The following is a 16,057-nucleotide window of genomic DNA, read 5'->3' as shown; positions in this document are numbered from 1 at the left end:
TTGACAACTGGCACAGCGATGCTCAGCTGCCTTCTGTGGTTCATGAGCATCTCTACACCAGCCTAAAATCCTGCATTTAAAACGGGGCTTTCTGCTTCTGTTTTAAATGCAGGATCATGATGGAATCCCTTTACACGTGCTTCCTCCCCCTCCTTTTCCCCCTTATCTGAGTCTTCCATATGTTTCATTATATAGCTGCTAGATGGTGCTGTGGTCTAGCTCCTCTTACTGCTGCTTTGCTTTTTCCACAGAGGGAACTCAAGTAGAACTCAAGCACAGTAATTTGATAACTCATTATCTCCTTTCTTTTACAAAATGGAATAAAGGTCATTTAGTGCAGGAGATGCCCCGGAAGGTAACAACGTCATCTAAAGGACCCACAAACTTCCGTGAGTAACCAATCTGAATAGCAGCATAAAAGCTCCATGTGAAGAAGCCCACTCTGTGTTCAAGCTTATATTTGCACCATAAAGACTAGGAACTTTTTAAGCAGGAAATTAAAGGTGAGAATCTGGACTCTGTGCCAGATGCTAAATTCTGCCTTCTGAGGTCATCTTCTGAAGATGACCTCAAAAGGCTTACTCTTCTACTTACCTACTTAGTCTCTGAGAGTCACTGCTAGCATTCTTCTTGGCCAGTTCCTTGAAAATGTCAAAGTTTGTTCTCTCACTATACTGGGGCGCATCTAGACATGCCTTTTACTCTGGGGCCAGTGCGAGTGGAGGTCCTTTTGATTAGACGATGCAGTCGCCACTTCGCAGTCTTCCGTGGTTTCTGCCCGGAAAATGCAGATTTCCAAGGTGTAGTTTTCCTCTGAATTTTTCAGCTGCTGCAGCTTCACTGCAGCGGGGTGCGCTGTCTAACCATCCCTCGGGGTGACAGCACAGTTTGCAGTGGGCGTGGAGTGGGTGGTGAGTGACAGTGTGATGCCTTTTTCCTCCCCTACCCCTTCCCTCTCTTCCCAATCGCTTCCCATCCTGCCCGCAGTTGCGATGGGAGAGGGGATGGGAGAGGGAAGTGGCGCTTTGTGCTGCCACCGCAAGCAATGGTGTCCCTCTCAGCCGGGTGCTGTTGCTTGCGGCGGCAGCGACAGCACTTGGCGGGCCCTTGCACTACAGCAAAACTGGCTAGTGCAACCAGAAACTAGCTGAAACAACCATTTCCCAGAATGGGACAAGTCAGCAGTACTTGCAGAAAGGAACTCTGCTGTCTTGTCCCAGTAGTTTCTGCTAGCATGTGTTTAGTGCTGGCAGATTGCTTATCTCTGGATACTGACCTGAGATGCCAAAATGAGATGCTGCGTATTTTGGAAGAACTGCAGTTGGCATTATATGGGCTACTGAAGACTATAATCCATGACATGATAGACATTTAGAGGAACGCAGTGGAGTTGGAGTCTTGATTTTTGTCAATACAAAGTGACTGTGGCTTGAGTGTTATGAAAGAATCAGCTGAGCAAGTTGCATTATAAGGATCCAGAAGAGTATAATACATTAGGTGACTATATCCAGGAGAATTGATTACAATAGATCCATCTTTCCTCCGTGTTTTGTGACTATGTGCACAGAAGCATTTCTGAGAATCCAGGTGACTGATTCCTAATACTCATAAGACTCATAATGCCATGGGATTCATGAATGGCACCATGTTAAAATAATTTATGTGCTGATGAGATAGGATTGTCTTGTGGTGGGCTTGAAAGGGTCACCTTCACACATCCCCAAGGACTGCTGAGTTGTACTATAAGTCATACAAAAAGATTTGTTGTGAATTGACCCTCGCTTTCAGCAGTTAATGCAACCGTTTCAGCAACTTATGCAATACTTCATCCTAACTTAGCTTCTAGTGTCTGCACCTCACAGTCTTTTGTGTGAATTTAGACTCAACCCCATTAATCTAGTCCAGCCTTTTAAAAAATAAACATAACTTCAGATAAATCAAGCACGTCTATTAATAAATCAAATTGTTCCGCACTGCACAATCTCATTTTCTGTCAATTCTGTTTAGGTCAACAACAAACAAAGCAGAACTCCTACCAGCCCACGATAAAGCCATATATAAATCCCCCAACAAAACTGAAAGGGGCAAGCACAATTATTGCACAGTGTATGGTTCAGGCTTTGAAACCATCTCATTTGACTTTCATTAACTTTCTTCAGTGATCAGGCCCTAAGGTGATGCCAACAATTAATCCAGCATACACCATTAAAATAGTCTGCATAGACTAGGAGTTTTTATTTGAAGGGGAAGGTTATTAAGATGACTACCGTTCTCCCAAATGATTTTTCTTTTCCTTTTTTGCATTTTCATGCTAGCGAAGCAGCTGTTAAATACCAGAGGCAAAGTCAGGCATGAATAGTGGAAGGGACATATATCCATAAAAATGAGATGCAATAAGACAGTGGTGAGTGGACCTGGATACCAGCACCCAGAGACAGGGAGAGAGAGGGACTGCTTTGGGGCAAGGTGCAGAAGTGAGGTGTTGGAGGACAGAGTTGTGTGTGTCACACAGCTTGCCTTGCACCCCCTAAGCTAACCTCCTACTCTCAGGTGTAGAAAGGGTCGCTGTCCCAACGCCAGTGTGGAAGTCAGATTCACCTGCCAGTCTGGTTGGGTCCTGTATATGGAATGGGTCTGGGGCCAGCATTTTATGTGTTAGGCAGGCCCTGCCTATTACAGTGCCTATATCACAAATATAAGGCCAAACAATAAACAATTGCTGCACATGATACGTCCAAAAGAAATGGTAAGAACTCACTTGTCTTCTAGATTGCTAAAAGAGAATCTGTGAGCCTCCTGTCTTTTTTCATGCCCAGACATTCTTATCTGGCCGATCAAGTGAATTCGCATGGCACAAAATTGTCCCTTGCATGGCATACTCTTGAGCCAGTCGAGGGGTGAGGGCCTTTCTCGCCCATCTTATCAAGAGATGAAAATTTGCTATGAAATACAGTTGACTTGGTATACTTCCATGGTTAAGATCAGGGGTGGGCAACATGTGGCCTGTGAGCTGCACGCAGCCCCCCAGCCTTCAGTTCAGCGTCCACTGCCCCCCCCCCATGAATTTGCTGCTGTGGCAGCAGCAAAACAAGCTAAATTTGGCCTTTTTAGGCCACCGTCACAGTTTGTCACTGAAGTTCTGCAGCAAACTGAATGTTCTGCTGCTGGCACCACCAAAATTTGGTGGTGAGTGGCAGGGGTGTGCCCCCCCCCCCGTGTGTGTGAAATTGGAGTCCCCAAAGTTGACCATCCCTGGTTAAGATGAACCAAGCCACATTTTTGGCCTTGATAATAATTCATTTAAGGTTTTTTAAAGAGAGAGAAAAAAGGTTCAGCTGAACTGACATTATACAGGCCCAAACCTGCATCATTCACTTTAAGTGACACTTCTGCAATGACTTTGGTGGAAAGGAAAAAATCAAACCATGAAGTCTATTATTACTATTACTATTATTACTATTACTACTACTACTATTATTAGCTTCTTCTTTTTTAAAATCAAGGCTCTAGTTTCTCCTACCTCATTATTAATCAGGCTTACTACATCAGTTTTTGTTCACCCTCTGAAATTAACCTTGGAAATAATTAGCCATAATTGCCCATTCTAAAACTTCCAGGAATATCAACTGGATGTTTGACAAGAGCCTGAGAGATCCATAGACATAAAAATATAGTGGTTAGAGAAAAACATTTATTTTTCCACATTTAAGATATATTTTACTCCTCAACAGCACAAGTAAAGCTGATAAAGGACTGAAAAATTAAAAAATGCAGAGTATGAGAACTCATGTCAGGCTATAAAGGAAGTCAGGTTTAGAGAGTGGGGGTGGGGAACAGATGTGTTAGAATAGTTATAGACATATTTGGCCATTCGAGTGTTGGTGGGTGTTAGGTGGTTGGATTATATGACACATATACTGCACCAACTGCATTGGTTACCAGTATGTTTCCAAGCCCAATTTTAAGTGTTGGTTTTAATCTTTAAAGGAGGGGCGCGCAACCTTTTTGGCCCTGAGCAATCCTGAAACAAATTGCTCTTTCCTTGCTGCTAGGAATAAGGATCATTGTGGGAGGGAGTGTAGAGCCTTCTCTCCACCCCCTCACCCAGTGATTGAGAAACATTACTCTTTTCTCACTGGTACTACCATGTCATTAAAACAATCAAGCAAAGAGACAGAGTCAGCAGTTAAAGCAAATGGAACAACATAATATAACAAAAGATAAATACCCCCCCCTCCCCCCCAAACCAAAGCAGCCTACTAGAATAAAACAGTCTTCAGCAACCTGTGGAAAATAGTAAGCAAAGGGGCCAACTGCATTTTGTGGGACGGACAAGATGATCCATAATCTAGGTGCAGCCACTGAGAAGGCCCTCTCTGTCACCCCAGTCAAATGTGCTTCCCCCTTGGATGGGATGCTGAGAAGGACCTCTCCTTTGGATCTTAGCCAGTGGAAAAATTGATATGGAAGGAGGTGGTCCATAAGGTAGGACCTAGGCCTATAAAGGTAATCACCAATACTTTGTGCTATGCCTGGAAGCAGATTGGTAACAGTGCAGTGATTGCAAGACTGGTGTAACTTGATCCTATGGGCCTACCAGCATCCAACTGAAGCTTCCAAAGAGTCTTCAAGGGAGCCCCATGCTAATGAGCCAAGCTGGATGTAACTAAGGCATGTGTTACTGTGGTCATGTCCGACCTCATCAGGAACAGGGGCAGGTGGCCAAAGCCACCACTTGGTTAGCCAGGTGTAAAGCCATGTACCTGCAGACTGTGAACCTGATTCTTCAATGGGAGTACTACTCCATCCAAAACAGGTTGAATCCCAGTTCCAGAGACAAGATGCATCCACCACCACCTTTACCTCAGATATTTAATTTGTATAGACCTGGGGTAGGAAGGAAGTAGAAACTGAGGAATGGGAAATCTAGCAACTCACTCTAACAAAAATGTAATGTGGCATCTCCAAAAGGTGAAACTAGGAACAAAATGATTTACCAGTGTCTAGGGACAGTTGGAGCATATACTTTCCCAACTGCAAGGGAAAGATACAGTGTCCAGGTTAGTGCACCAATTTCACATCTAACCAGCCATAAGAGCGCTCCTGCTCAATCCCTACTGAGCAGTACAGCTTGCATACACTGAATTACCAATAACGCCTAGTCTTCAGAGTGCTCTGCAAACATGACGTCGTATGTCTATGCATTATTATCACACTAATGTCGTCGTCGGCATCATCATCATCTCCTCCTCCTGCTGGTCACAGAGGGTTTCTTCACCCTGAGCTTTTATCCTGCGATTGAGATTGCTCCTTCATGGAAGTTTGCAGGCTCTTTACATGATGCCATGATCCTCCAAGGCGTTTCTTGCCCTAAATGCCCTTTGTTCTGATTTTAAATAGATCGCAGAAAATCAGCTATCAAATTACCCCATAGGGTAAGATAGGATCAAATTTCCTCTTGAGTTCCCTCCATGAAAAGAGTAAAAGTGGCAAGAGGAGGAGCGAGATCAATGAAAGATAATGGAAGACTCAGATATGGGAAGAGGGAGGGGGAAGGGGGTGGGGGAGAAGGAAGCACGTGAAAAAGGGAGTTGTTGTGATCCTGCATTTAAAATGGAAGCGGAAAGCCCCATTTTAAATGCAGGATTTTAGGTTGGAGTAGAGATGCCCAGAGTCCTTTGAGACCCCTTTGTTTACTCTTTCAAGCCACTTCTCCTGTCAGCATTCCACTTCCTGATAACCAGAGGCTTCTGGATTTCCTTTGTCACCAGTTTTATTCAGTGATTTTATAACAGGTTTTCTTTCTAAGTTGTCTGTCTTTCAAAATTGTCACCTTAAAAGTTTAGTGAAAGTTGAAAGGGAATCCTATGAGTGAATGTTGAACAGAAAACTTAGGCTGTTTTGTCTCAGAAATGCGGTGGTATCCTGAGAGAATATTTGCTTAAAGTACTTTATGCTGTGACAAGACACTAGTTAATTTCATACTTTGCTTTTACTGTGTATGCAGAAATTATCTGAATATGCCCTACAAAATTGTACACTAATTCCCTAAAGACACATGGCAAAATATCTCTATTTTACAACCATGGATTCAATCTTTTGTAATGGTGCTTTCTATGCCAAGAATAATGGAAGCCCATCAACCCAGCAGCAGCTTCCAGCCAATTTTAATGGTTGCTGGCAACTCCTCTATAGCCTGGTCCTCATCAGGGACCTGTTTGAAAACTTTCCCACTACTGCTGCTGACACTGGTTCTTCCAGATTCATGTTTGCACTATAAAAAGCCTAATGCAGATAGGATGCCAGCTGCCACTGACATTATAGGATTGTGTCGTTCAGCTTTGGTGGAAAGCAATCTAAGTGGCACTGTACTTTGTCTAATGTTACCAGTCTGTCTATTCTTCTGATATTATGAATGGTGTAATGCCAGTCACCTGTTGGGAAAAGATGTGTGTGTGTGCAATCAATGTGAATGAAGTCAATCATCTGCTTGGCAGTGTACATACTGTGCAGGGCTACCACATAGATGCTTTCATCCTTTATAGAATGGAGGAGACGTATGCATTTTGGAGTGGTTGGGTTGCCACTGCATCCTCTAATGTGGATTCTATTCTGTTTCGAACGAGCATATTGGTACTTTTATAGGAGGAACCATCACATGATAGAATATAACTGTTTAAAGTTAAACTCACATCGAGTTCTCCAGAACTGAGAAAGCTGGGACACAAATTGAATAAATCAAACAGTAACTAAATAAATAATAAATGTGCCAACACACTCAATCAATCTTTGGTGTATATAGTTGCTATGATAGGCTAAGATAATCAATGATAGAGAATCGCTTTATTCTCCAATGTCTAAAGGGGCTTTCTTTCTTTCTTTCTTTCTTTCTTTCTTTCTTTCTTTCTTTCTTTCTTTCCTACTTGCCATAACTTAAAAAAAATATCTAAGCAGTTCCAGGCTGGTGCTATAAAGATATTGTGATTACCTGTTGCTTGCAATGACCCATCACAGAATTGCACACTTAAGGGGTTACAGCCCTCCTTCCCTTTGTCCAGAACTGTATCAACCTACCAATATCATCTCTAACTCATGGGCTGAACAGTAAAGTAAGTTAGGATTTAGGGGACATAGTACACTAAAACTACAAAAAGGAGAAGTCATCATTCATCATGCCATGATGAGTACACAAACTAATTAGTCCCTAGAGAGTCTGTGACATCAAGGTAATTTTTCTTACTGGTTAAGTATAGTTTCTCCAAGACTTCTGTGCCAGCCCAGATAAATGGGGTTGATCCTCCCTTCTAGCAACTAAAGATTGGAATCAGAGCCGTGATGCTGTCACTCCCACTGCATAAGAATGCTGGTGGGCTAACCTGCCTCAATTATATGCATGACTGAAAACAAATAATAGAAAGTGAGTGATGCAGTCCTCAAACCTCTGGTGTAAATAATATTTCCCGATGCTGAAAATCTTGAAAGATATATTTCAGAATCCTTCCTTTCTCATGCTCAGCTCCAAAGTGTTAGTCATTGGGCTAGAACGGCCTTCCCCAACATGATGTCCTCCAAATGTTTTGGACTACAACTCCCAGCAATCCTGAGCATTGGTCATACTGGCTGGGGCCAATGGGAGATGAAGTTCAAAATATCTGGAAGGCATTAGGTTGAGGAAGGCTGGGCTAGAATGTCATTTGCCAGAAGGTCCCAAAGCCTTCCTTTTAGAGAGCTAAAATCCGCCCATCACATCAAAGGTGACCTGTTCGACTTCAAGTACTATAAGGACAACCTTAAAAGAAACTTGGAACAGAGCAGTTTAGTCCTGCAGAAGAAACAAGCTAGATGGTGCCATATATGCCACTCTGGTACAGAAAAGCTTCAGGCAAACTGTATACAAATGAAAAACAAATCAGTTCAAAGGAAGGCTTAGTGGCTGCTGGCTCTGGATTCACTGAAAGCAGCATAAGGTCGGCTTCCTGTATTTGCTTGTTTAGTCACCAACTTAACCATAAAACTAGGTGAATTAAGATCTGTTGGTTGTAGATGGCTCATTCCATCATTTAAAGGACTGGAACTCCAAAAATTGAAATCAACAGAGAAAGATTACTATAAACACATGAAGCTGTCCTACGAGTCCGACTACTGGTCCAACTAGTCCAGTGATGTCTACTCTGACTGGCCTGAGATCTGGTTAACTGGAAACTGAACCTGAAACCTGCATGCAAAACATGTGCACCACTACCAGTGAGCTATGGGCTCTTCCTTGCACTCAGAACATGTATATTGCCCTACTGCTCCTGGATACAATAAGCAACGTTTTGCTAAACCTATGAGTTTTTCAATTCCTAATGAGTATTCATTTAGATATGCAATCTCTTATGTTCCTAAGGTTCATGCGAAGTAGTAACATTTCCTCATTTCATTTATCTTCACAATAATCCCTCGTTGTTTCCATTTTTCAGGTTCCTATTTTTCCAAGCCCAGGTATCAAATTTGTGGCCATAGTGGTATTAGAATTCAGATCTCCGAGGTTTAAATCCAATATGTGCACAGAGATTACTATATCCAGCTCTATATTCTTGAAGATTTTTCAAAGGAATCAAAAGGTTCCAGAGTTAGTTGGACAGCTTTCCCCAGCCTGGTGAAATTTGGTGGCAGAGCACTACTTTTTCTTTATCAGAGATGCAGCGAGGGGCAATAGGGGTCAGTGGGAGCCACATTTGGGGGTGGCGGGGACCGCATGCAGCCCATAGGCCATGTGCTTCCCACCTCTGCTCTCCGGCCTGATTCCCTCTGTCACCTGCTGGTGGATGAATGGGAATCATTGCTGTACAAATATTTAGAATCACCTTTCACAACCCATGTGACACCTCGCTACATAGTCAATCAATTCTGGTCACAGGAAAGTGCCATAAATAACCGTAAACCTTTCTCAGGCTTGGAGTCTACATTTTAGCCTCATGAAAAAAGTCAGTTTAGGGCCATGGCTCAGAACAAAAGAGACCCAGCTGCATATAGAGGGATTTTCACTGACATACACTATCCTGTGAATGACATTAAATTATTCAGAATGGTTAAATCCTAAGCAGACCGTGGAGAGCTCCAAAAAGGCTCTCTCTCCAAATTGGATAACTGGGCAACAGAATGATAGACAGGATTCTTTTAGCTTCAGATTTATTTATTTTATTTATTGAATTTATATCCTGCCTTTTTTCCTCCAAGGAACTCAAGGCAGCGTACATGATCCTCCTCCTTCCTCCATTTTATCCTCACAACAACAACCCTGTGAGGTAGGTTGGGCTGAGAGTCTGTGACTGGCCCAAAGTCACCCAGTGAGCTTCCATGGCCGAGTGGGGACTAGAACCCGGATCTCCCGACTCCCAGTCCAGCACTCTAGCCACTACACCACACTGGCTCTGTGGGGCCTGTGGCATTCCTGCCTATTTCCAGTGAGAATTCCTCTTCTCTAAGGCCTTTACACCCCCAGCAGGAACTACCTTCTGTCTCACACACTGGGTTTCACTGTTTCCAGGACCTTTAAGGCTTAGGTCCAACCCTTTACTCAGTCTTCTATCTGCAAGGACACACAGACTTTACTTACATCCTTGTACTGCCCCCTTTATACCTTCCCCTTATGTATCCAAGAGCAGAAGGCATAGGATTTGGTTAAACAAATAAACGTTATTAACTACAGCAAATAAGTTGTTGAATAATAAACAGGTAACTCTTAATGGCTTTATCAATATATGTTCTCTCACAAACTGTTCTCTAGATCACACTCTCAAGCAATCACTTTACAAATCTCCATGTGCTCTCTCTCTCTCTCTCTCTCTCTCTCTCTCTCTCAGTATCTCAGTCCTAAAATCCTGATCCTATCTCTATCAAATCATATCCCTGTCTCTATCCTATCTCAAATCCTAACTCTGATCTTATCCCTCGTTTCTGTCTCTGCATCAGTTCCCTGTCTCTAGCCTATCTGCCTCTCACAGCAAAGCACACAGTTTATATGGCACACATACTTCACATCCCCTTCACTCTCTCAGCCAATTCTCACACATATGCAAATCCAACATTCTCCCAGTCACTCATCTCTCTCTCACCATAGACATACTCACCATAAAATACAGAGATATAACAGGAATACATAATCATAACCATGGACACGTAACAGGAACACATTACTATACTTACAGCCTGTAAATTGCAGATTATACATATAGAGACGTGTAACGTCACAGGGTCTAATCAGGCTTTGACTTCCCAGGAAACAGATCTTGATGTCATAGTATAAATCTCCATGAAAAGTCAGTTCAGTGAGATTCAGGCAGTGGAAAGGGGAAATTCAATATTAGGAAACAGCAATTATCATGTTAAAGTGGTCCCTAGTCCAGAAAAGCTCATGCCATAATACATTTGTTTGTTTTTAATGATGCAACGTGACTCTTTGCTGATTTTGCAGCAATATAGACTAACATGGCTATACCTCTGGAAGGAATTCATAGAAATAGGATTAAAAATAAAACAGAAAGTATTATAATGGCATTAGGAAAATGTATGGTATGCTCGCATTTGGAAGACTGTGTTCAGTTTTGGTCAACCCACCTCAAAAAAGGTGTCATACAACAGGAGAAGGTACAGAAATGGGTGGCTAAAGCAGCAAGCCTATGCCCACTCAACTGGGAGTAAGCTCCATTGAACTCAACAGGACATGTATAAGTAGAGTAGACATGTATAAGACTGCATTGTAAGGACACAAAAAGAAGAAGAAAAAAGACCTACAACTCCCGGGCACCCTAAGTTGATCAAGGGCTTGGAGCATCGTCCCTATGAAGAAAGGTCTTTGTTTTTAACTTTAGAAAAAAGATGACTGGGGAAAATTATAAATGATGTTCTAAGGTCTCCTTAAGCCCCATCTGCAGTTTAATTACATGTACTTGCATCTGGTTAATCTTGTCTCTTGTTACAGTTGTCTCTCCTTCTCCTGCCACCATTATCTTACCCACTGCTGATTTTAGATTGTAAGCTCCTTGGGATGGGGGCAACACTTCCATCTCCATCTCTATCTCTATCTCTATCTCTATCTCTATCTCTATCTCTATCTCTATCTCTATCTCTATCTATTACGCTCATGAAGCTCTGCATAATGCCATGTACATAACATTGACAGCACTTATGTACAAATAAGCATGTAAATAACAAAATTAATAAAGAACATTTATTTTCTCTCTCTCTCAAAATGCCAAACTTTATTTGTTTTATTTATGTGGCAAAGCATTCAAAAATGTCACCCCCGTCTGCAGTCTGTACAGGGCACTTTACCACCTCAATGAGTCCACCATCTTGGTCTACTTCATGCGTAGACCAAGCCTCTGACAGATTTTAAAAGGATTAGACAAATTCATAGAGGATAGCTTTGAGAAGAGAAGATATGATAGCGCTCTTCAAGTACTTGAAAGGTTGTCACAGAGAGGAAGGCCAGGATCTCTTCTCAATCATCCCAGAGTGCAGGACATGGAATAATGGGCTCAAGTTACAGGAAGCCAGATTCCGGCTGAACATCAGGAAAAACATCCTGACTGTTAAGAGAAATACGATAATGGAACCAATTACCTAGGGAGGTGGTGGGCTCTCCCACACTGGAGGCATTCAAGATGAAGCTGGACAGCCATCTGTCAGGGATGCTTTGACTTGGATTCCTGCATTGAGCAGGGGGTGGACTTGATGGTCTTATAGGACCCTTCCAACCCTACTATTATATGATTCTATGATTCTATGACAACTAAAAATGGAACTTTTAAATTCAGTTGAATATCAGTTGCTGGGCACAAAAAAGTGAGGATGGCTATGAACTTTGTGCCCTATTTGTGAGCTTCTCCAAAGCAGTTAAGTGCACGTGTTGGAAATGAAGCACCGGTCCAGATGGATCTTTAGTGTGATGATCTAGCAATAATCTAGTAACTGTCATGTTTTCTAAAACATTCTGTATCTAAGAAATCATAATAAACTGCACACATTCTATTAGTCTCCTTGACTACAGCATCCAATGCAGATGTTTAGGGATACAATCCTATAACTACTTACTGTGGGACTGCTTGACCTCAATGGGAATTACTTCTAAGAAGACATGTTACCTTTAATAAGTAGCATGCAGCTACGTCCATGCTTTTTTCTTACTCAAAAGTAAGTGCGGGAGAACCAATTCAGATTGGGAACATAATGCAGTGGGAATGGAGCTTTAACCCTTCTCCCTACTGTAGTCCCAAACTTAATCAGACATGCAATTGTGTACATGCAATTTTCATAGGGAAATTGAAATTGAAGCAAATGGGGATGTTTTCATATGCAAATTGAAGGTACAGAGCCCCCAATCCAGATTGAGACCACAATGCAGGGCAAATAGTTAAAGGCTCCTACCCCCGCCCCATTGCTGGCGTCCTGATTCTGATCAGGTCCTCGTGCTTAATTTTGAGTGAGAAAAATGCACAGATGTAGCTTCATGCAACTTATGAAATGTGTGTAGTCTGGCTCTTAGGCTCTGAATTTCAATCCCTATAAAAATATTGTTGTTCAGTCATTAAGTCATGTCCGACTCTTTGTGACCCCATGGACCATAGCACACCAGGCCTTCCTGTCCTCCGCTCTCTCCCGGAGTGTGCTCAAGTTCATATTCATTGTATCGGTGATGCTATCTAGCCATCTCATCCTCTGCCGTCCCCTTCTCCTTTTGCCTTCAATCTTTCCCAGCATCAGGGTCTTTTCCAGGGAGTTTTCTCTTCACATTAGGTGGCCAAAATATTTGAGCTTCAGCTTCAGTATCTGTCCTTCCAATGAGCACTCAGGGTTGATTTCCTTTAGGATGGACTGATTTGACCTCCTTGCAGTCCAGGGGACTCGTAAGAGTCTTCTCCAGCACCACAGCTGGAAAGCATCAATTCTTTGGCGCTCAGCCTTCCTTATAGTCCAGCTCTCACAGCCATACGTTGCTACTGGGAAAACCATAGCTTTGATTATATGAATCTTTGTCGGCAAGGTTAAAAATATAGGCAGACCCATTTCTGCTTCCACCCATGGACAATATTATTCAAATGTTAAAAATGGCAGCGGACCAGTTCAGTAGGTTTACTAAGCATGTGTTTAAGAAATGAGGGTGTGTATACATGCTCTGAAGACCTATTAAGTGGTTAAAACAGGCCTATCTTTGTTGTTGGCTCTTGAAGAAAAACGTATAGCATCCAATGGTTTCCAAGCAGCAACACGAACTGTAATATATGTTCTTGAATCTGGTCACCCTCCAGTGAAGCATTCCCTTCAGGGTTACTTATTTATTTTCAGAAGCTACTACAAAGGTTTGACAATTAGCAATAAAAATGTCTCCTCACATATGCCATGCATGCTCCTTAGGCTAGCTGCAGAAAACTAAATGAGATAGAATATGCAAACCTTGGGACAGTTTGCCTTTATCATCTGGTATCCTGGCTACCATTGGATATAGTTTCTTATCATTTTGTGTCTAGAGAATGCGGCAATTGTGACAGACAGACAGGCAGACAAAAAGGAATAGAGATTTATAGTCGGGTGGAAGGTGGTGGTGGACACAATTCTCAATAGGTTTTGTTCATTCCTCTGGACTAAGAATATATGGGAAAATATCATATAGGTGTGTATATATGACAAGTTCTCAGGGAACGCATTGGGCAGAGCCAAAGGCAAATGGAACAGGGCCAAAAAATAAAAAATACCAGCATATTGTACCTTAAAGCTCTTCCTGCTAGTAACTAAGCCTTGGGAGAGGCATTTCAACATTTTAGCATGGGAGAAAACTGCACAAAAGCTGGGAAAACACAAAATGATTGGTGGTTGGGGAAAAGGGGATGGGGCCTGGGGAAGGGGGCATTGTCTTCTGGGGACTCCCAGGGGCTAGACTGAGGTCCTGGGCCTCAGGTTCTCCATCCCTGATTTTTATATACATACATACATACATATATATACACATACACACACACACACACACACACGAATGAACATGTTGCCTACCCCTGTTCTAGATAACCAAGAAGTAGAACACGTAGGCAACAGCTGTGCAGATAGAGGCAGGTTCAGCTTTGAAGCAGCTCAGGTTAGGAATAAGTAAAAGCAAAACAGCCCTAGAAATTCTGGTAAGAGCAAGCAAGAACATCGTGTGTGTGTGTGTTTTCTTGCTTGCTCTTGCCAAATATATAAAAACATATAATATAATATATATACACTCGAATTAAACTGGTTGCCAGATAATGTTTCCAGGCACAATTCAAAGTGATGGACTTAACTTTGAATATCTGAAGGAATGCATATATTCCACGCGGTGCTTGATTTATGGGGGGAGGGAGAGGGGCTCTTAATTAAATCACAACCCCTGACTCGCCACAATTTTAGCCAGACAATGCTCTCTGGTAGCCTTCTAAACAATCACAAAGGGTAAGGGGGATGGGGCTACCTCTGGTCCTCCTGTAAAGCGAGTACTGATTCCACATACCCTCATGTCCTAAACCATTTGAGACCAAGTTACTTGTAGGTCTACTTGGGCTGGTATAAACCTGCCTGGTCGTTTATAGAATCACCATAAAGAAATATTAAACCGGCGGGCACTAGAGATAGGGCCTTTTCAATGGCTATACCACGGTTATGAAACTCCCTTTAAAGGCAGGAGCATATAGCCCCTACATTGCAGTTTTTTAGTTGGTTATGAAGACTTTTAAAATTATTTTTTTTACTGTTTTGCTTTTAATTAGTCAAGGGCTTACCATAAAGAAGTATTAAACTGGCATGCGCTAGACATAGCTTCCTACCTGAGCTGTTACTAATTGATGTCTCAGTGATGACTTGTGTATTTAACTGCTGCTCATTTTAGCCTCATGATTTTGGGTGCTTTGATTTAATAATATTACAATGTTTACATCTTTTGTATTTGCCTTAACTGTGGCTGGTGTAAAGTTTGGTTGATATTTTATTATTTTATCAAGTGTGCCTTTATAGGTTGTATTATATTGTAAGGAATTTTATTTTTTAATATGTTGTGAACTGCCTTGAAATATTGCCTTGAGATCTGCAAGAGGAATGCTGAAACAGTGGTTTTATACCATGTTGAGACCTTTCACTCAAGAGTGTCCATGAATCATAGAATCATAGAATGGTAGGGTTGGAAGGGGCCTACAAGGCCTTCGAGTCCAACCCCCTGCTCAATGCAGGAATCCAAGTCAGAGCATCCCTGACAGATGGCTGTCCAGCCTCGTCTTGAACGCTTCCAGTGTGGGAGAGCCCACCACCTCCCTAGGTAATTGGTTCTATTGTCGTATTGCTCTAACAGTCAGGAAGTTTTTCCTGATGTTCAGCCAGAATCTGGCTTCCTGTAACTTGAGCCCATTATTCCATGTCCTGCACTCTGGGATGATCAAGAAGAGATCCTGGCCTTCCTCTCTGTGACAACCTTTCAAGTACTTGAAGAGTGCTATCATATCTCCCCTCAGTCTTCTCTCTCAAGGCTAAACATGCCCAGTTCCTTCAGTCTCTCCTCATAGGGCTTTGTTTCCAGTCCGCTAATCATCTTTGTTGCCCTCCTCTGAACCCTCTCCAGTTTGTCTGCATCCTTCTTAAAGTGTGGTGCCCAGAACTGGACACAGTACTCCAGATGAGACCTAACCAGTGCTGAGTAGAGGGGAACTAGTACTTCCCTGGATTTGGAAGCTATGCTTCTATTAATGCAGCCAAAATAGCATTTGCCTTTTTTGTAGCCACATCACATTGTTGGCTCATATTCAGCTTGTGATCGACAACAATTCCAAGATCCTTTTTTGCTTGTAGTGTTGTTGAGCCACGTATCCCCCATCTTGTAACTGTGCATTTGGTTTCTTTTTCCTAGGTGCAGAACTTGCCATTTATCCCTATTCAATGTCATTCTGTTAATTTCTGCCCAGCGCTCCAGTCTATCCAGATCACTTTGAATTTTGTTTCTGTCTTCCAAAGTATTAGCTATCCCACCCAATTTTGTGTCATCTGCAAATTTGATCAGCATTCCCTGCAC

Source organism: Heloderma suspectum, chromosome 3 (genome assembly GCF_057233095.1).
Source record: "Heloderma suspectum isolate Gila_16-S chromosome 3, 16-S_ref, whole genome shotgun sequence".
NCBI lineage: Eukaryota > Metazoa > Chordata > Lepidosauria > Squamata > Helodermatidae > Heloderma > Heloderma suspectum.
Note: the sequence above shows the minus strand (reverse complement) of the source record.